The sequence below is a fragment of the Theropithecus gelada genome, chromosome 9 (genome assembly GCF_003255815.1).
Source record: "Theropithecus gelada isolate Dixy chromosome 9, Tgel_1.0, whole genome shotgun sequence".
Classification (NCBI taxonomy): domain Eukaryota; kingdom Metazoa; phylum Chordata; class Mammalia; order Primates; family Cercopithecidae; genus Theropithecus; species Theropithecus gelada.
Genome location: NC_037677.1, coordinates 21,073,663 through 21,095,570, shown reverse-complemented (window position 1 = coordinate 21,095,570; position 21,908 = coordinate 21,073,663). Strand labels below are relative to the sequence as shown.

Sequence of the window (21,908 nt, the reverse complement as noted above, 5' to 3'; positions counted from 1 at the left end):
GTAACCTTTCAAAGTAGATTTTTATAAATGTAGGATATCAAGAGCAGTAGCCACTAAGACTGTAACTAAAATATATATATAGAAAAGAAAATGAAGGCTGGGTGCAGGGGCTCACGCCTGTAATCCTAGCACTTTCAGAGGCTGAGGTGGGCAGATCACTTGAGATGAGGAGTTCAAGACCTGCCTGGCCAACGTGGCAAAAACCCATCTCTACTAAAAATATAAAAATTAGCCAGTCGTGGTGGCATGCACCTGTCGTCCCAGCTACTCAGAAGGCTGAGGCAGGAGAATCGTTTGAATCTGGGAGATGGAGGTTGCAGTGAGCCGAGATCATGCCTCTGCACTCCAGCCTGGGTGATAGATTGAGACTTTGTCTAGGAAAAAAAAAAAGAAAAGAAAAGAAAGAAAGAAAGAAAAAGAAGATGAGGAGGAATAAAATGGTACACTAGAAAAAAATCAAACTCTTAAGCTCACCTGAGCCTGTTGAGAACTGAGTGTGGTATAATACTGACCCAAATGATGTCACACTATGTGGTGACCAATACCTAGGAGAGACTGATGAATTGGTTACATTCTGTAACCAATGTAAAAGTTCTTTTGAAGTAATATTAGCCACAAAGTCCTGCTAATTAAAATTGTTTTGTGTGTGTGGAGGCGGGGTCTTCCTATGTTGCCCAGGCTGGTCTCAAACTCCCGGACTCAAGTGATCTTCCTGCCTTGGCCTCTCAAAGCATTGAGATTGCAGACGTAAGCCACTGAGCCTGCCTCCAAGTTTATTTAAAAAAAGAAAAAAAGAAAACTAAAACAGAAACAGTATAGAACAAACAAGCTTCAGATCTTCTGAAAACCTGGGTGACCTGACTCCTAATTTATTCTTTATTTCTTTATGACTCAAGTTCCAAGGTGATTTTTTGCAAGCCCTAAAGAAAACACAATACTCACAATGACCCTTTGTTTTTGGTTCATGTCACCTTCTTTCTTGTCCATCTTATGAATTTTTCTCCTGTTTGGTTAATATATGCTACATTTTTTTTTTTTTTTGCAAAGATGACTAATTAAATCATTCAAACAATGTTTATTTATCATTTGCTTTTGCCATAGGTGTTTAGATAAGAACCAGAGATTCCAAAGATATTAAGGTTCTTATTCTCAAGAATTGTATAATTATAAATTTTTTTTTTTTTTTTTTTTTTGAGACAGAGTCATGCTCTGTTGCCAGGCTGGAGTGCAGCGGTGCGATCTTGGCTCACTGCAACCTCTGCCTCCCGGGTTCAAGCGATTCTCTTGCCTCAGTCCCCCGAGTAGCTGGAACTACAGGCGTGTGCCACCACACCCAGTTAATTTTTGTATTTTTAGTAGAGACGGGGTTTCACCATGTTGGCCAGATGGTCTTGATCTCTTGACCTCGTGATCTGCCTGCCTCGGCCTCCCAAAGTGCTGGGATTACAGGCATGAGCCACCGCACCTAGCCAAGTATAGCTATAATTTTGGCATCAATGCTTATTTTGAGTGAGGAGGAAAAACATCTGAAGGCATTACTTGTCCTAAAGTACCTGCCTTATAATTTCCCTTCTGTTTTTCCATCTTGAGAGTTATGCCTTTGATTTAGACAATAAAAGCAAGGGCATTGTCTCTAGAAGTTTACTTATGAATGCAGCCAGTGGAACAGGAGAGGAGAAAAAGGGCAAAAGTAGAAATTAGAATAGAAATTGAATTGTCTCTTGCTTTCATCTATTAGAGCATCTGAGAAGGCCTATTACTTTTTCTTGAGAAAATGAGGCAAGCTGTGGTCCTTTTTAAGCAGGTGAAGAGTAGAAGAAAATATGGCAGGCAGTATAGCTGCAAGAGCTGCCTGTGAATGACAGATGTGATTTAAGAATCTGATTTATGGCCGGGCGCGGTGGCTCAAGCCTGTAATCCCAGCACTTTGGGAGGCCGAGACGGGTGGATCACGAGGTCAGGAGATCGAGACCATCCTGGATAACACGGTGAAACCCCGTCTCCACTAAAAAATACAAAAAAAACCTAGCCGGGCGAAGTGGCGGGCGCCTGTAGTCCCAGCTACTCGGGAGGCTGAGGCCGGAGAATGGCGTGAACCTGGGAGGCGGAGCTTGCAGTGAGCTGAGATCCGGCCACGGCACTCCAGCCTGGGCAACAGAGCAAGACTCCGTCTCAAAAAAAAAAAAAAAAAAAAAAAAGAATCTGATTTATGAACTTAGTCCAAGAGTGTCCCACTTAAAGTAGCTCTGAGCGAATGAAGCTCAGGAACCACTGAAAAGTTGGAAGTTTAGCAAAGGAGAAGGCAGAAAAGGGAGAGGAGGAATAAGAACAAAAAAAGCAGGAAAAAAAGAAAGGGAGAAAAATTGGCCAGGCACAGTGGGTGACACCTGTAATCTCAGTACTTTGGGAGGCCACGGCAGGCGGATCAATTGAGGTCAGGAGTTCATGACCAGCCTGGGCAATATGGTGGAACCCTGTCTCTACTGCAAATACAAAAATTAGCCGGACATGGTGGTGGGCGCCTGTAATCCCAGCTACCTGGGAGGCTGAGGCAAGGGAATCGCTTGAACCTGGGAGGCAGAGGTTGCAGTGAACTGAGATCGTGCCACTGCACTCCAGTCTCAGTGCCAGAGCCAGACTCCATCTCAAAAAAGAAAGAAAGGAAGAAAAATAGAGTATAAGCTTCGATCTCTCTGTTTTACCACAGGTTCTTCTTATTTGAAGGAATATTGAGTTGAACTTTCTGTAGTTACTGCAAACTCGCTACCAGGTGAAGGTTCTGACTGGGTCTTTTCCAGGCCATGGAAATAGCACAAGAGGATAATTTCAATGAATCTGATTACTACAAATTAATGTTTTGGTTTCTTGATGATTGAAGTCTGTTGAAGAATAGGGGCTTTCCATTTGGGTGGAATCATTTGAATTACAGATTGATATGTTGAGTAGATTTATTTTTAGTTTTCCACTGTAGGGAGACACAGCATAGCAACATGAATGCCACGTAGACCTCCAGGAACACAACTGGAATTGAACAAATTGGTGTTACTCACTGCGATGAGAGAGAGCACACACAATCGGAAACTGTGAATGTCTCTGTAGGAAAGTGTCAAAAAGGACTTACAGGATTTAAGCTGTGTGCGGTGATTTGGGAAAGGATTCAAGGAAGCGGGACTTTGGTCTGAATTGGATGCTGTCAGGAAGTGGAATTAATTCTGTAATTGGGCATCTTATCTAGAAAGTGAGAGGAAGGAAGCCAGGTTAGAGCTTTAATTGCTAAATCAGCAGTCACTCATATTAGCTAGGATGGGTGGGGAGTTGGTATTTTGTGGCTTGGACAATGTTCATATTTTGTCTGTGTTCACACATGATATGGAATAACATTATTAAAAATGGAACGTTTCATGAATTTCTGTCATTCTTGCACAGAGGTCATGCCAACCTTCTCTGTATCATTCCAATTTTAGTATATGTATTGCTGAAGCGAGCACGGAATGATCTTATTTTTGTCAGGAGCTCTCATGGTCACAAAGTGGCCTTGTCTGATGCTGATGTTTTGTGCAGTTGTTTATGTTCAACTGGACAACATCAAGACCTAACTGTGAAGACCAGAACAGCTTTTAACAATGCCATTGTGCATTGTTGATTGTACGAGGACAGCTCCTGGCTGCCAGTACTTGTTTTCTCTTTCTCAGCTAGCTATAGCCTAAAGGAGAGCCCTCAAAATCAGGGCATATGTTAGGACTAGATTTTGTCACATTAAGCAAACCAACATCCTGAAATAACAGTGGCTCAAACAATAAAGATGTTTATCTCTCTTTCATATAGAAAATAATTCTGGAGGTAAGTCTTCCATTGCTGGGCAGGGACCCAGGCTCCTGCTAGCTCAGTGCTCTGTCTTCCTTAGCTTTTCGTTCTTTGGACTTAAGGTCCAAGATGGCTGCTCAGGTTCCAGCCATCACACTAAAATTCCATTCGACCGAAAGAGGATAGGAAAAAGAAGGTGCCCTGGCTCACTTTTTTGGAGACTTCCTGAAGGCACCATTCAACATATTTACTTGTATTTCATTTGCCAGCACTCGATTACAGAGCAAAGCTGTTTGTGAAATGCTTGAATAACTGGGGTTCTGTTTTCAAAAGAAAGGTAATAATTGCTCTTGAGGGGCTACAACCATCTGGAGTTGGAATAATGCAACTGCCACACTGAATTCTATGAAAGGCAATTCTATTGGCTATTGTTGTATGCAAATATCCCTCTCTTTGGTGAAACAGCAAGCAGCTAATTATGTTAAAGGATGCCTTCTTTTTGGTCTCTTTCTTTTGTAACAATCTCAAGAGTTCAAGTTTCCAAAGTGAACTCTCTTTTTCAGTCTCTTGGAGCTTTGTAGGTTGATTGAAAAGAAGGCTGTGATTCAGCTGGCCACGTTGCTAGGCTGCCTGACAATTTACCTCTAGCAGTGGGGAGGAAACCGTCGTGTTGTTGGAAATACTTAACTTAAAAATGGGTAAAAATCATTCTTCAAGTTTATGTTTTTAATAAAATTATTTTGCTTTAGAAGAGCTAAAACATTTCTGTGTGTTCCTCTTTCTGGTTTTTTTTTTTTTTTTTTTTTAAGGAGGTAATAAATAAGGTGAATAAAATTGTAAACAAAAAGTTCATGTTGTCCCTATAACTACGTGCAGACATCTGGGCTGGAAACGTGAGAAAATTGTAAAGAATTTGAAAAGGTTCAAAGGCTCAGGTTATTAAAGTTTTAATAATCTTCTTTTCTGCAGCGCTAACCCCCTGCTATTCTTTCAATGCAGTAGAAAAACAAAATATGGACAAAATTGTAGTTAATTAGAACTGAATCTTCGCTGGAAAACCTATAGCAATCACTGGGATTTTTACAGAGGCTGAGAGTTGGGAGCCACTAGTCTGAAAAGATACAACATCATTTCACTTAAGGAATTTGGAGGATAGTTGTTAGATTTTAACAAAATAGGATATATTTTTTCTTTTTAAAAAACCTGTCAGAATTCAAATAGTTGATTGCATAACACTATTTTGCAAGAATTGCCTATGAAAATAATCTCATTTAGCATTTTAACGTTTTCCCATTGCTCAATCAGAGCAAAATGAAGTATTTATATGAACAAAATGCCTATAGTGATGATGATGGACAAATGACATGTTTTTGGATTAAAGGAACAGCATTCCCTTATACTTGAAATAAGGTGAAAAATGATAAAAGTGATTTTTCTTCAGAGTAAAATACAATTTATTTTTGTTACAGACTTGTAATGCCAGTGTTGCGATTTTTCTTTTTGAAATTGTTTTTTTTAAAAGGCATCTTACAAATATATACCATGCCAACACAAAATATAGTATGCATTTTAGTATATGTTGTAGAAGACCATACTTATGTATGAAATTTTTATGATTGTGATGGACATATGTATGAAGATATGCATGCGTGAAGTCACATTTGTGTATTTGAAATATACAGACACAAAGAATACTTTAAATTATGTTGTACTGAGGATGGTGAAAGAATTTTACTCAGTAAGCTGCAGCCATGAGCACTGAAATATGGTTTCAGAGAGAAGATGTTTGGAATTGTTCTAATAGGCTAAGTGATTCCAAATGCAAGTCCATATCGCAGACTCCGAGGCTCTTTGTGAGTCTAATTGACTTTGCTGTAGAGTTTTGGCAAAGCTCTTATTATTTTTACTACATTTTCCTTTTTAATAATGTAAAATTGAACTAACTTCTAAAATTCAAGTTCCCCTTTATGAGTTTGTTAGCCCTTCCTTCACCAAATTAATGACCAACTGGGCAAGACAGCCAAAAATATTTTACCACTCTGGGCATTTGTTAATTGGTTGTTCGTTGGACTATATATGAGGAAAAATTATTGCTACTATAAACCAAAGAGTGTAAAGGAAAAGTAGTGATATAAATATGAAACTGGATTGGGCAGGGAAAGCTAGTGATGTAAAACTTCTGTTTTTCTGTTAGATGGTTCCCCTAGGAAGACGGCAAATACCAAAAATAAAATGCAGCAGACCAAATCATAATGTAGAAGTTCATTTGGGTGACTCTTGGCCAAGAAGATTCGTTGTTTTGCTTTGCTTTTAAAGCCCTTATGATAACTGTCCTTTTTTTTTTCTCTTTTCTTTTTTTTTTTTAATGTGGGCTCACTGAACAAATCATAAGTAGTAAAATCTATTTCACCTTGAAAGTTGCTGCAAAAGTAGTTTGATCCTCTGGACTGGGAGAGTGATTAGGAAGAAATAAAAATTCCAAGACTGGAATTTCTGACCCTTCAAGAATGTGAGGTGTACATTAATTCCACTTCTCTAGGCCTGACATTCCTTGGAAATTTCCCTTGGATTATCCTGGGGAAAAACCACAGACACAGAGACAGAACCCCCAGCTTACTCTCTCTTTGTCCACCTTTGTCCCCATGCAGTGTTCTCTGCTAATTCTCTTTATAAATGCCAATCAGACACTGTTTTAACTCATGTTTTGAACTAGGGAAGAAATCCAGGGGTCTGGCTCATGTTGCAAAGGTTTCCAACAGTATCAGGTAATTCACTATTAGCTGGGTTCCATTCAGAATGGTAACCGAGACCCGAAAGGTTGCACGACTCATTACCAATTACCAATTCCCAGGGCCATCCGGTTCCCTGGCAGAAAAGCTTCCGATGAATTTGTGTTGCAAATTGAAAACATACTGTCAATAGCAACAAGTCCAAAAGATGTTTACCTTAATTTTTCCAAGGCAGGCTTTTATATGTGGATGTTTTTGTTTAAGGACCAGCATTCTCAATTTCCTGCTGTTCCTGGGGTTGGTGCTGTTGTTACAAAAGGGTTGTCACAATCTCATGATGGAGAGGAGAAATGAAGTGGCTGTGTGAAGATTTGCTGGCATTCTTGTCTGTGTTCTGTCTGTGCCTTTCCAGTGGAGCCTGAGACATAACTTTGCATGGGGCACGGGTTGGCAGATGTCACGGCTGACACAGAGCCATTCAATTTTCCTAAGGGTTTAGGCACCTGGGACATGATCCTGTTGAAGGGCTACCTTTGCAGATAAGGAAAGTGAGGTTCAGATTGAAATGTCACTTTTCCAAGGAAACCCCCATAGTTAGCATCGTGGTTGAGTCTAGAAGTTCGTATTTTTTTGGAACCCCCATGCTTTTCCGTAGGTTATGTGCTCAGGCTAAATACTCGATGTGTATACAATAAAGCCTTATAAATTCATGTATATGGCTGGGTGTGGTGGCTCATGCCTGTAATCCCAGCACTTTCGGAGGCCAAAGCAGGTGGATCACTTGAGGTCAGGAGCTTGAGACCAGCCTGGCCAACATGGAGAAACCCCGTCTCTACTAAAAATACAAAAATTAGCTGGTGTGGTGGCGCATCCCTGTAGACCCAGCTACTCAGGAGGCTGAGGCACGAGAATCATTTGAACCCAGGAGGCAGAGGTTGCGGTGAGCTGAGATCGCACCACTGCACTCCAGCCTGAGTGACAAAGCAAGACTCTGTCTCAAAAAAAGAAAAAAAAAGAAATTAATGTATAAGTTTTTCTTGAATCTGAGAGCATCAGGATATAGGGCCTCGAGGGCCAAATATTTAACCCTTTGAACCTTGTTTGCCAAGTGATACCCAACTGCTTCTAAAAGTACTTACTGTTGGAGCCTGGGCAACACGGGAAAACCTCATCTCTACAAAACATCCAAAAATTAGCTGGATGTGGTGGTGCATGCCTGCGGTCCCAGCTACTTGGGAGGCTGAGGCTGGAGGGTCCCTTGAGCCTGGGAGGTTGAGACTGCAGTGAGCCGTGATGGTGCCATTGCCCTTCAGCCTGGGTGATAAAGGAGCACCCTATCAATCAATCAATCAATCAATCAATCAATAAGAGTACTGTTGGGAGTAGCCTGTGAGTTGGCCAGTGTGGAGGCGTGTTTTAATCTTAGATTAATGTCCCGATGCTTCTGTTCCATGGGAGGTCTATTCAGGACAAGCAGGAGTTGGCCTGTAGAAAAGTGGAAAACAGAGGCAGTCGGAGCAAAACCCTGGGGAATGCATATTGGGAAGCCTCTATTTTTATTTTAATGCCTTGTTTTAAATTCTGAATCTCCCTCTTCACCCATAAATTAGAGTTGAATGTATTTACTTAGATTACATGTCATCAAATCACAAGTCCTGCTCAGAGACCAGACAAGTATTTGGAGCAAGTCTGAAAAAGAAAGTTAACCCATTGTAAACTTTGCGTGAAAAAACACCCATGTTTCCACGGCTGCCAAGAGGAAGGGAGCTTGGTTTCGGCCAGGGCAGAAAGTAGGAGTCCCACTCATGGTAGGCTGGTTTCACAGAGGGCTTCCCACAGCCGTAAACCAAGGGAGTTTTGCTAAGTGGGTCGCTCAGCCAGGTACATACGTGATGAAACTCAACACGCTGAGAGTATCCAGTGAAGTCTGCAAGAAATAAGCAACACAGAGAATGTTCCAAAGACACAGGAAATGAAAACGGTTGTTCAGGCTGGGCTGTACAGGCTCACGCCTGTAATCCCAGCACTTTGGGAGGCTGAGGCGGGCAAATCATGAGGTCAGGAGATCGAGACCATCCCGGTTAACATGGTGAAACCCCATCTCTACTAAAAATACAAAAAAATAACCAGGCGTGGTGGTGGGCACCTGTAGTCCCAGCTCCTCAGGAGGCTGAGGCAGGAGAATGGCATGAATCCGGGAGGCGAAACTTGCAATGAGCTGAGAGCACGCCACTGCACTCCAGCCTAGGTGACAGAGCAAGACTCTGTATCCAAAAAACAAACAAACAAACAAACAAAAAACAAAAATAAAACGGTTGTTCAGAAGCCCAGACTTGACTAGAGGTGGACTTCCAGAGGTAATGGAATGAGAGTGAAGATGGGACTTCAGGGCATAAATTGGGAGGGCTGGAGCTGGGAGCTTCTTTTGTTGCATCAGAGGGGGATGCTCTCATCATCCTTTCTGCTCTGCCTTCAGCCTCCTTAAAGAGCTCCATGTGATCATGACTTTACCGAACAAAGAACACATGGCTATAGCTGTTTCACATTCACTTTGTGACTCTAGTAAGTTGTTTAAAACTTTTGGAAGCTTGCTTTTGTCCCTGTGTATGGGAAGCAATAAAATCCTCCTAATCACCAGGCAAGTATCTTTCAAAAGGATTTCCCATAGCAGGTAATTAATTGAGAGGCAGTGAGAGAAGATCTTGGGTATTGAACTTGTCTTAGTCCATTCCGGCTGCTATAACACATGACCGCAGACTCATGGCTTACACGCAACAGAAATTTATTTCTTATGGTTCTGGTGGCTGGGAATCCCAGATCACAGCACTCGGATATGTGGTATCTGGTGATGGGCTGCTTCCTGGTTCATGGATGTTCATCTCCTTGCTGGGTCCTTACATAGTGGAAGGGGTGAAGGGCTTCTCTGGGGTCCCTTTTATAAGGGCACAAATCCCATTCATGATGGCTCCACCCTTATGACCCAATGACCTCCCAAAGACCCCACATCCAAATAGCATCACATTGGGGGTTAGGTTCCAACATGTGAGTTTTTTGGGGACACATTCAGTCTATTGCAGGAGTCAAACAGATTTGGGACTGTCACAAAGAAAACATCCTGTTTGCTGCTATTATTGGCACTTCATTTTCTGGATTAAAAAAATTCAAAATTTTTTTTTTTTTTTGAGACAGAGTCTTGCTCTGTCGCCCAGGCTGGAGTGCAGTGGTATGATCTCGGCTCACTGCAACCTCTGGCTCCCGGGTTAAAGCGATTCTCCTGCCTCAGCCTCCCTAGTAGCTGGGATTATAGGTGCATGGCCACCACACCTGGCTAAGTTTCTGTATTTTTAGTAGAGATGGGGTTTCACCATGTTAGCCAGATGGTCTCAATCTCCTGACCTCATGATCTGCCCACCTCGGCCTCCCAAAGTGCTGGGATTAGAGGCATGAGCCATTGCACCTGTCCAAAAATTCAAAGTTTGTGCTAGGAAAAAAGAATCAAAATGGGACAGCAATATACCCAAGAGATGAGAAAAAGACCAGAAAGCAAGACCTTGGGGCTAACTTACAGTGATCAAAGAACTGATTTCTATTCTTCTTGTGTGAAAATGACACAAGACGTTTTTACTGGAGGTAACAACATTGTATGAGTAGGAAGTGAGCTTTTAGGTAATGTCTATTCTCTAGCTAGTTTGCACATCATAAAATCTGACCGAGGCTGCTTGATGAAGTGTGGCTCTTGGGAAAGAGGGGTTTACTGGTTCTATCCTCAAGAGGATGTTTGTCATCTAGAGCAAACACTAGAGGAAAGTATGTCACCTTAGAGAACTTGAGTCTGGGTTTGACTTCTGTTTCACCCAATCAGCTACAACATGTCAGTATTAGGTGGCTCAGAACTTATGATTGGAAAGCTTGAAACGTTTTTTCCTTTTGGAAACGGATGGGTTTGAGAGTCAGGATGTCGGCATTGGCTAGAGTTGAGCTCAGGGTTTTAGAATACTGCATCTTAGCTTTCATCAGCCTGCCTTGAGTCAGGGCTGGGGGCCTTGAGAATGTATTGTTGGGGTGCTACTTGGATTCTGTCAAAATATGTTAGGAATGAGTGTCAGATCCCGGGATAAGTCATTTAGGATAGTGACCTTCTCAGAAGGGTCAATAGGAAGTAGAAAGTAGAAAGGAGAGTCATGTCAAGGATGCTTTGAACAAAGGAATAAGAGCAGAATCCAGTAAACGCTGAGAGAGAGTGTAGATTGTAAGGCTGTACAGCAACTTCCACTTTGTCCTGGTTTTGCTGTTCTTGTGGATATACGTGGCATAAATCAAGCAGCTAACTTACATTCAGTAATTCTCTGAAGGTACCTAGTGGTGAATCTCTCAAGACCTGTACTCAGCAATTCATTTCCTACCAACCTAGTTACAAGTGTTTTATTATAAAGTTTATGGAAATGAGACATAAGGCATTCTGGAGGCTGCAGTTGCTATATTTCCATTTTTAAGAAGAGTTATACTGGTAGTTGCCATCTAATGTGGTCTTTGGAAAGTTCTGCATCAAAGCCCAGGGTATCCTGGGGTTGTTCTAGTTCTCTGCGAGGCAAAGCTTGGAGACTTGTATTTTAAGTAGCTCTTCGTTTTTACTGAGCCACAAGGGCAGGGGCTCACAAGGATTTTATTGAATATTTCTATCTAGCTTCTTCTAAACAGCATTGAAAGTGGTAGTAACATGCCATAAAAGGGGTCACCTTGAGGCCTGCTCTGATTTTTGAGAACATGGAACTGGTGATGTACAGAGGTGAGAAAGCGGACACCAGAACAAACAAGAGTCCAGGCTCCTTCCTCATGCCTTGGTTGTGTCTATTGTGGAGCTGCTGGCATCTTTTATCTTGGGGACAAAGGACAGCTCTGTTTAATCCTCCTGTTCCCTTGCCAAACCCCAAAGGGGATAATTACATTCTGACTTCTAAAATTCCCTTTGCAATTTTATGTGGATGAAGTACTTGTAACGGCCTGGGATGCCCTGTGTGCTGGAAGACAGCTGCCCTGTTTCATTTCCAGGGGAGTACTTCGGGCAGAGCCACCGTTGGTACCGCACAGTTTGACTCGGTCCCAGCATAGAAACTGGACTAGGGTCTCTTGCTGTAAAATGCATTGAACAGGGCATCAAATCCCACCTCACTAGAGAATTAAGTTATCCTTGACTGTCCTCTGTGTGTAACTGGTCTAACTGGAGTGTCTAAAACGTCCAGTCATTTAGCTAATCCTGTTTTTTTCCCAAAAAGAACTAATTTAGAGCACCTTTTTGATAGGTAAATATAGTACAAAATAATGGTTTTGTGCTCAGGTGAAACACTGAGTTTAGACAAAATGTCTTGACCCCACTAAAATTATTATTATTATTATTATTATTATTTTTTTTGAGACGGAGTCTCGCTCTGTCGCCCAGGCTGGAGTGCGGTGGCGCGATCTCGGCTCACTGCAAGCTCCACCTCCCGGGTTCACGCCATTCTCCCGCCTCAGCCTCCGAGTGGCTGGGACTACAGGCGCCCGCCACCACGCCCGGCTAGTTTTTTGTATTTTTAGTAGAGACGGGGTTTCACCATGTTAGCCAGGATGGTCTCGATCTCCTGACCTCGTGATCCACCCGCCTCGGCCTCCCAAAGTGCTGGGATTACAGGCTTGAGCCACCGCGCCCGGCCAACTAAAATTATTAAAACTAATTGGAATTCTACATGCCAGTCCCAAAATAAGACAGTTTGATTCCCTGACATTTAATTATTCTTTGCTAAATAGCACTGATAGCAACATCATTGTAAATGGGATAAAAAAATTCTTATGTTTGTTTAAATTCATGGAACCGATGTTTATTATTATTTTTTTTTTATTTTTTATTTTTTTTTTTGAGACGGAGTCTCGCTCTGTCGCCCAGGCTGGAGTGCAGTGGCCGGATCTCAGCTCACTGCAAGCTCCGCCTCCCGGGTTCACGCCATTCTCCGGCCTCAGCCTCCCGAGTAGCTGGGACTACAGGCGCCCGCCACCTCGCCCGGCTAGTTTTTTGTATTTCTTAATAGAGACGGGGTTTCACCGTGTTAGCCAGGATGGTCTCGATCTCCTGACCTCGTGATCCGCCCGTCTCGGCCTCCCAAAGTGCTGGGATTACAGGCTTGAGCCACCGCGCCCGGCCGGAACCGATGTTTATAATATAAGGAAAATGAACCAAGCTTCCTAGAATGAAATCCAGGTGAATATGTAATTGTTATATTACTTTTTGAATTTTTGGAGACATAGATACAAAAATTATTGTTTCAATTCCCCAAGGGAACTAGTAAAACCTGGATAAGCTGTTGGTTTTTATATTGGTACTGCAAGCTGTTCCCAACCTTAATTGTAGTAGAAAATGAAACTGTAGCCATGGAGTGGTGTGTTTAAAACCCAGCAAGAGGTTTCAGCAGGAGAGCGGAACCGAAAAAGGAGGGAATCATTAACCACAAAAGTGACTGAAGTGGTTTAATAATTACGTTATTTCAAGAGGAAAAAAGGATCTGCCTAAAGTAGAAGGGGAAGGGAAGGATTGATAAATAGAACTTATTTCTATCCTAGGTAGTCAGTTGGTAGGACTACTAGTGGGAATGGCCTATTAACTAATTGATCTGCTAGACTCAATAGAGAACTCCAGCTGGAGATCAAAGAAAATTCTCTGCTACAAAGGCAAACCTTGGACCAGATGTTTTTCTTCCAGCTCTGTCATGTTTGATAACTGTAGAGCATGGTTGAATCTGGCCATAGGCCTCATCTATCCAACCGTTGAGATGAAAAGCAAGGACTGTGTGTGTACATGCATGTGAACCTATATATACACACATCCACACACATACACACACATGCTTGAAAAAGATAGACAAGCAGCTTCAAAGTCAAAAGGATTTGGACTACAAGCTAACATTGGGAGCTGAGAAATTTGTTTCTGTCTACTTATTTGCAAAGTGAAGAGCACCAAATGCCAACTTTTATTTTTTATTTTTATTTTCTTAGAGACAAGAGTCTCGCTCTCTCAGGCTGGTGTGTAGTGGTAAGACCATAGTTCACTGTAGCGTTGAACTCCTGGGCTCAAGTGATCCTCTTGCCTCAGCCTCTTGAGCAGATGGAACTACAAGCACATACCATTGCACCTGGCTAATTTTTAAAATTTTGTAGAGATGGAGGTCTCGCTATGTTGCCCAGGCTGGTGTTGAACTCCTGGTCTCCAACAATCCTCCTACCTCTGCCTTCCAAAGCGCTGGGATGACAGGTGAGAGCTACCACACCCAGCCCAAATGCCAGCTTTTAAAAAGATTCCCATACCATAATCATTCTACAATTGCCATTTATAATAATGTATACTAATGCATTATAATACACATATGTTATGATAAAATGAATTGGATATTTTGAGTAATGAATGACTTTACAGAAATTCAACTAATTAGTGTTAGCCTATCTGGTTTTAATTTTTTTTTTTTTTTTTTTTTTGAGATGGAATTTCACTCTTGTGGCCCAGGCTGGAGTGCGATGGTGCGATCTTGGTTCACTGCAACCTCCGCCTCTCGCATTCAAGTGATCCTCCTGCCTCAACCTCCTGAGTAGCTGGGATTACAGGCACCCGCCATCATGCCCAGATAATTTTTGTATGTTTAGTAGAGATGGGGTTTCACCATGTTGGACAGGCGGGTCTTGAACTCCTGATCTCAGGTGATCTGCCTGCCTTGGCCTCCCAAAGTGATGGGATTACAGTCATGAGCCACCGTGCCCAGCTTTTAATGTTTAGAATAATAGTGAGAGTTGAAAATCCAAACATAATGTTTCCTTTAGTCATTACCCTAGATTGTTTGTTTACATATGTTACCCACCTTTGTCTTTTCCAGTTTTAACTATGTGTTCTTGTTCTTGTTCTCTTTTTTTTTTTCCCTACATCTGGACAAAGTATTATTTATGACGAGGCAAAATATTTGATTTAGAAGTTTCTTTGAAATATACATAGATTTATCAATACTTCCTTTCTATAAACTTTCAAAGATTCCTGCAGTCATAGACATTTTGAAAAATGAGATGTATAGATTTACCTTGATGTGGTTAGTTTGGTTTGGTCTATCGCCTTTCTTAAAAATAGCACATTGCTTTCTCAGCTGGTCACCAAATAGCACCAGAAAGTTATTAGTTCATCTGATTGGTAGATTTATTAGGGCTCAGAGATGTTCAGATTCACCCTTAATTGACCTCATGCATTTAAATTCCCCATAAAAGGAAAATGTCCATAAAATATTTGAATGTTTGTACTTTCATGATACCTGAAATTCTCAAATGGTAATTTTTTTTTTAAGCTAGGCTTTTGTTTCTACTACAATTTGGCTTGTAACATTTCCCATTTTGTTCATGTGTGTCTGTGTGTATGTACTTAAAGAAGTATCAAGGCCAGGCACGGTGGCTTATCTCTGTAATCCCAGCACTTTGGGAGGCTGAGACAGGAGGAACACTTGAGGCCAGGAGTTCGAGACCAGCCTGGTCAACATAGTGAGACCCTTGTCTCTAAAAAAATTTAAAAAAAATTACCCAGGTGATATGGTTTGACTGTGCCCCCACCCAAATCTCGCATTGTAGCTCCCATAATTCCCATGTGTCATGGGAGGGACCTGGTGGGAGGTAATTGAATCATGGGGGCAGTCTTTCCTAGGTTGCTCTCGCGATAGTGAATAAGTCTCATGAGATCTGATGGTTTTTATAAAGGGCAGTTCTCCTACACATGCTCCCTCTCTTGCCTGCCACCATGTAAGATGTGACTTTGCTCCTCCTTTGCCTTCTGCCATGACTGTGAGACCTCCCCAGCCACATAGAACTGTGAGCCCATCAAACCTCTTTTTCATTATAAATTACCCAGTCTCAGGTATGTCTTTATTAGCAGTATGAGAACAGACAAATACACCAGGCATGGTGGTGTGTGCCTGTAGTGCCAGCTACTCAGGAGGATGAGGTGGGACAATTATTTGAACCTAGGAGTTAGAGGCTGCAGTGAGCTAGGATCATGCCACTTCACCCCAGCCTGGGTGACAGAGTGAGATCCTATCTCAAAATAAAGAAATAATAAATACAATAAAATAAATATTTACTAGCTGATGTATTTATTATATATGTATTTATCTGATAATTTTCTGAACATATAATTTGATAGGGTGGGAGGAGGAAAAGGTAAAGATGACTTCTAAAATGAAAAATTCTGTATGCTGCAATCTTTGCTGAGTATCTTCTTGTTTAAGAAGGGAGAGTGAGCAACATATCAACCTTCAGACTTTCTCAAGGTCCCACTGAAATGACTGAAATGCTTACCCATCTGTTGTCTGTCTGTCTGTCTATCAGTCTATCCAATGAAACCACAGTGTTGGACATCAATAAAGGAATCACAGAGCGTGAAATACATGCTGGTAGAAAGAAAGCAGATGGACAAATATGAAAAGCAAACAAAAGTAAAAACAGAGGAGGAGATTCCAGAGATAAGAGAGGGCTGGAGAAGCTCCAAAGCTCAGAGTCATCCAACACAAAGGACAGGGATGGGTCAGAGGGTACCCATCAGAGTGTTTATTTAAAGTTCTGAATTCAGGACTTTGGAACCCCCTTCTTCAACTAGAGCTTTTCCTTCTCCTCTCTTCCTTCTCTAGTCCACTGTGCAATTTCAAAGCAAACATGGGCAAATTATGGCAAGTGGACAAAACCAAATAATCTCTAAACAACCCTAACCCTTTAGAGTAAGGAGCTATAGATGCTGGACCTAAAGAAAAAAGCTGGAGGTAACCCTGGGCCTGCAGAGCAAAGGCTAAGTAAGGCAGCTTTGCTCAGGTGTGAACTACGCCAAAGTTCTTTATTCCCTAACAGTCTTGGGGATCTCTAGGTTGCCTGGTCTATATAATAGGGAAGGCTTCCTGACAGCACTCCCACTCACCTGGCGTATGCACAGAACTCCCTCACTTAAGAAAGAGTCCTGAGAAACCCATGCTATCTGTACTAATCAGCTTTGTCCTTGAGCCATAGGTATTGACATGGTTTGGCTCTGTTCGGCTCTCCCAAATCTCATGTTGAATTGTAATCCCTGGGGATTAGAGGGGAGGACCTGGTGGGAGGTGATTGGATCATGGGGGCAGATTTCCCCCTTGCTGTTCTTGTGATAGTTAATGAGCTCTCATGAGATCTGGTGGTTTTAAAAGTGTGTGGCACTTCCCCCTTTACGCTTTCTCTCTTCTGCTTTGTGTGAAGAAGGTGCTAGCTTCCCTTTTGCCATCTGCCATGATTGTAAGTTTCCTGAGGCCTCCCAGTCATGCTTCCTGTACAGCCTGCAGAACTGTGAGTCAAACCTCTTTTCTTCATAAATTACCCAGTCTTGGGTAGTTTTTTATAGCAGTGTGAGAATGGACTGATACAGATATAACACTAGATATTTGATTATGCCAATTCCAGAAAAGGGAAGGATTAATATGAACAAATAGAACAACTGACTGTGAAGAAAATAGATATAACTCAGGTAACTAAAAAGAACTAAAAAAACCCCTTTTTTAGAGTTCTCAGAACAATTTAGGATGATATGGATGACATTACATTCCGAAAATAAGAACAAGTTGTCGTGACCCAAGAAAAATCAGAGAACAAGAAGAGCTCCTGATAATTAAAACATGAACTTTTACTCTGAGACAGGGTCTCGCTTTGTCACCCAGGCTGGAGTGCAGTAGCACAATCATGGCTTACTGCACCCTTGACCCCCCAGCCACTAGGCCTGGCTAATTTTTTTATTTCTATTTTTTATAGAGATGGTGTATTAGTTGTTATCTCACTGTTATAAAGAAATACCAAAGACTCGGTAATTTATAAAGGAAAGAGGTTTAATTAGTTCACAGTTGCACAGGCTCTATAGCAAGCATGGCTGGGGAGGCCTCAGGAAACTTACGATTATCACAGAAGGCGAAGGGAAGCAAGCACGTCTTACAAGGTTAGAGCAGGAGGAAGAGAGAGGGGCAGGTGCTACACACTTTTAAACAACCAGATCTCAGAATAACTCACTGTCTTGAGAAGAGCACAGAGGGGATGGTGCTGTACCCTTCATGAGAACTCTACCCCCATGATCCAAACACCTCCCACCAGGTCCCCCCTCCAACACTGGGAATTACAATTCAACATGAGATTTGAGTGGTGACACAGAGCCAAACCATATAAGATGGGGTCTTGCTATATTGCCCAGGCTGGTCTCGAACTCCTGGCCTCAAGCAATTCATCTGCCTTAGCCTCCCAAAGTGTTGTAATTACAGGCATCAGACACTGTGCCCAGCCTCTGAAGACCTTTTTAAACTACAGATTGCTGGGCCCCGATTTCAGGGCTTCTGATGCAGTAAATCTGTGGAGGAACTGGGGATTTTGCGTTTTTAACAAGTCCCCAGGTGGTGCCAGTGCTGCTGGTCTAGGGACCACACTTTGAGTAGCAAGAGGTAAACAAAGCTGATTTGAATTTTGGTTTTACCCACTACAGGTTGTAAGAGTCTGGGCAAGTTACTCAATGTGTATGCCCCATGGTTTGTTCAACCTATGACATAAGAGTTATTGTAGTTCCTGTCTTTTTCTTTTTCTTTTCTTTTTTTTTTTTTTTTGAGGCGGAGTCTCGCTCTGTCGCCCAGGCTGGAGTGCAGTGGCCGGATCTCGGCTCACTGCAAGCTCCGCCTCCCGGGTTCACGCCATTCTCCTGCCTCAGCCTCCCGAGTAGCTGGGACTACAGGCGCCCGCCACATCGCCCGGCTAGTTTTTTGTATTTTTTTTAGTAGAGACGGGGTTTCACCGTGTTAGCCAGGATGGTCTCGATCTCCTGACCTCGTGATCCGCCCGTCTCGGCCTCCCAAAGTGCTGGGATTACAGGCTTGAGCCACCGCGCCCGGCCGTTCCTGTCTTTTTCAATTATTGTGGAGATTAGATGAGATAAGGTATGCAATTAATACACTTAACACAGTATCTAGCACATAGTGAGAAGTCAATGAGTGTTTACTGTAATTATGATGAAACCATACTTTTCTAAGGGCTGACCAGGTTTGAGAGGCTGGGATAGAATGTCAGCTGCTGGGAAAATAAGATTCTAATCATTTCTTCTAGATCTCATTCTTGCATGAAAATTTCCCTTAATACTGGACCAGCAGAAAAAAATAACTAGCTGGCTAGCTTTAAATCATGTTTCTCACCTGGTGCAGTGGCTCATGCCTATAATCCCAGCACTTTTGCAGTCCAGGCGGGCGGATCACTTGAGCCCAGGAGTTCAAGACAAGCCTGGATGTGGCCAATCTCTACAAAAAGTACAAATATTAGCTGGGCATGGTGGCCTGCACCTGAAGTCCCAGCTACTCCAGAGGCTGAGGTGGGAGGATCACCTGAGCCCAGGGAGAGTTTGAGGCTGCAATGAGCCACGATCATGCCACTCCACTCCAGCCTGGACAACTGTGTTGGAAAAAAAAAATCGTGTTCTTAGGAATGAAGTACACATTAAAACGGATGCAGAGAGGGTTATAGGAACACTTTTGTGTTAATTGCTCTTGTTTGGAGTAATTTCAAGTTTAAAAAGAAATGTGGAAATTTTCACACATGACATCTGGGTTTGCCTCTCTTTTTCAAGGCCTCGGCCTATCATCGATTGAATTCAGCACATTTTCGCTTTGCGCTGTTATCCCTCAGCACAGAGGGAACATGATAATTCATAGGAGGCAGTTATGGATGAGCAGGGACACACGCATGTGAAAGAGGTGAAAAATGAATATTTTGTTATCAAGAAATGGATAATTTCAGATAACATAGCCCTTCATGAAATAATGACATGAAATGCCAGGCAGGGTGTAGCTACGCTGTATAGGAAATTTGTATTAGATTATTCACAGTCTAGAAGATTCAAGGATCACTTGACAATCAGGTGGGATTGTTCGGGAATGGATGGAAAGTGCCCCCCACTTTCCTGTTACCCTCACATAGTAGAAAACATGTTTTAAAAAGGTATGATGATGAGGCCAGTCACAGTGGCTCACTTTGGGAGGCCAAGATGGGAGGATCCATTGAACCCCGGAGTTGGAGAGCAGCCTGAGCAACACAGTGAAACTCTGGTCTGTACAAAAAATACAAAAATTAGCCAGGTGTGGTGGTGCATACCTGTAGTCTTAGGTACTCCGGAGACTGAGGCGAGAGGATCACTTGAGCCCGGGAGGTCAAGGCTGAGGTGAACCGTGATAATGTCACTGCACCTCCAGCCTAGGTGACAAAGCGAGACTCCTTCAAAAAAAAAAAAAAACAAACAAAACAAGTATGAAAATGAAATTAACACAGCATGAGTTAAATTTAACTAGAAGTTGAGGAATAAGTCACTGTTGAAAACAATGCAGGCAAGTAGCTCTTTGAAGAGCAAACTCTGTTTTTCAAGTATGCATGTTGGGATGCTTTTGATTTTGCAAGTGACACTGAAAATGCTAAAGTTCAATAATAGTGACTGATAGGGAGACTGCTCAAAAAAAAAAAAAAAAAAAAAAAAAAACCCTGCTAACTTTGACAACTCGTTCAGCAGATTCAACGCACTCTGTATGCAGGATGGAAAACCTTCTGACCTTGAAGTCATCAGAGGCAATGAGCTGGACAGAAGAGGAATTTTCCTCATCCTTTCCTCTCAGGGCAACAAGGCTGAGACAGACCACATTTGTGGCCAGGGAGTGAGATGTGCAGGGAAACTTGGCTTCGGGTCCTGGATCTTGCAGAGGGCACGTATTCATTACTTAGACTGTGGTTAAACAGGAGTTTTTCCTGAGGGTTAGCAGGGAACAAGTGAGAAGAGCAGTCTTTTTTTTTTGAGACAGGGTCTCACTCTGTTACCAAGGTTGGAGTACAGTGGCATGATCTCAGCTCACTGCAGCCTCGAACTCCTGGGCTCAAGCCATCCCCCTGCTTCAGGCTTCCAAGTAGCTAGGATTAAAGGAGTGTCCCACTGCGTCCAGTGAGAACATGATGATGCATCCATCTACCTCCTTGTGACCGGGTGCACAATGAAGAAAACTGTTTCCTCTACCATGGGATGGAGGGGCTACTGCCCATCTGAAAGCTAGAATTTGGAGTTAAGTTCAAGCATGTTCACCCCCAAAAGCACTGGTGGTTGTATGTTTGATGCAAAGTGAGAACGTGCCACACCCAATCTCTCCCTGAAACAGAATCACAATGACATCAGATGATAATACTGGAGTGACTAATGATTGTGACCTCATTAAAAGAAAAAGAAGACTACTTCCTGCTGATTAGAGGGATGGTAGCCATGGATTAGTCATGGCAAAGACAGGCACGGTTGGATCTGTCACTCATTTATCTCTTTCTGGTTTTTAAATTGCCATAAGAGAAGATTTATGAAAAATGTCTGTGACTTCTCATTCTCCCTGGGAGATAATCTGGTTCTCAGCCTCCCTCCCCAGCACCCCACTCCTAGTTAATTTCCTTCACAGCCAGACAGGATTACTGGAGACCCTGTTTCTTGGAGTAGTCTTCATAAAATAATACTGTAAAGTTTGGGTTCATTTTGTCTTCTCTGTGCTGTGCAAATTAACTTTGATTTTAGACATTTTTGTAGACGGAGGACTGGGGTGATTAGAATAAAAACCACAAAAGCACTTCAGTGTCAACTTCTTAATTGTATGTAACTTTCACAAGCAATGACTGCAGGTGAACCCCACCTCTTTCTAGCTAGGTCTGCATGGTCCTCCCTGAGCCTGAGATTGGCCATCTTCCCTCATGTCCAACCAAAGTGATTGCCTGTCCTTTCAAACATTTGCTTAGTTATTCTCACTGATTTCTCCACCAACAGAATGGATCACCAGGGATGTCTGTATTTCATGAGTTTATCAAAAAGCCTCACTCATTTAAATTGCTCATGTTTCATTTCAATTAAGATCCTCAGAGAGAGAGAGAGAGACCTAATACCTTAGTAAAGTTTTACCAATAGGCATATTAGAGAAAACTCATCCATAGCTCTGGTGCCCACCCAGACTGAGTGTAGGTCTGCCTCTCCGAGTCCATTGACCCAAATGTTCATCTCCTTTGACAGCACTCTCACAGACACACCCAGGAACAGTACTTCGCATCCTTCAATCCAATCAAGTTGACATTCAGTATTAACCATCACGGGGAAGCATCCATTTCTTTGTCTTTTCTTGCTTCTAAAGGTTACCTCCTCTTAGTTTCTGCCTCTGTCTTCAAAGCCAGCAGCAAAGATTTGTTCTCTGACTTCTGCTTCCATCATCATGTCTCATTCTCCACCTCCCTTTTGTAAGGACCCTTGTGATTACATTGGGCCACTAGATAATCCGGGATAAT

General features: G+C 42.4%; 1 non-coding gene across 1 annotated transcript; it reads right to left on the bottom strand.

Annotated features, from left to right (window-relative positions):
- Positions 1-3,383: 3,383 nt before the first annotated feature.
- On the bottom strand, positions 3,384-3,488 carry LOC112632236. Its single transcript, XR_003121305.1, has one exon. It is a non-coding gene; the product is annotated as a U6 spliceosomal RNA (small nuclear RNA).
- Positions 3,489-21,908: the final 18,420 nt, after the last annotated feature.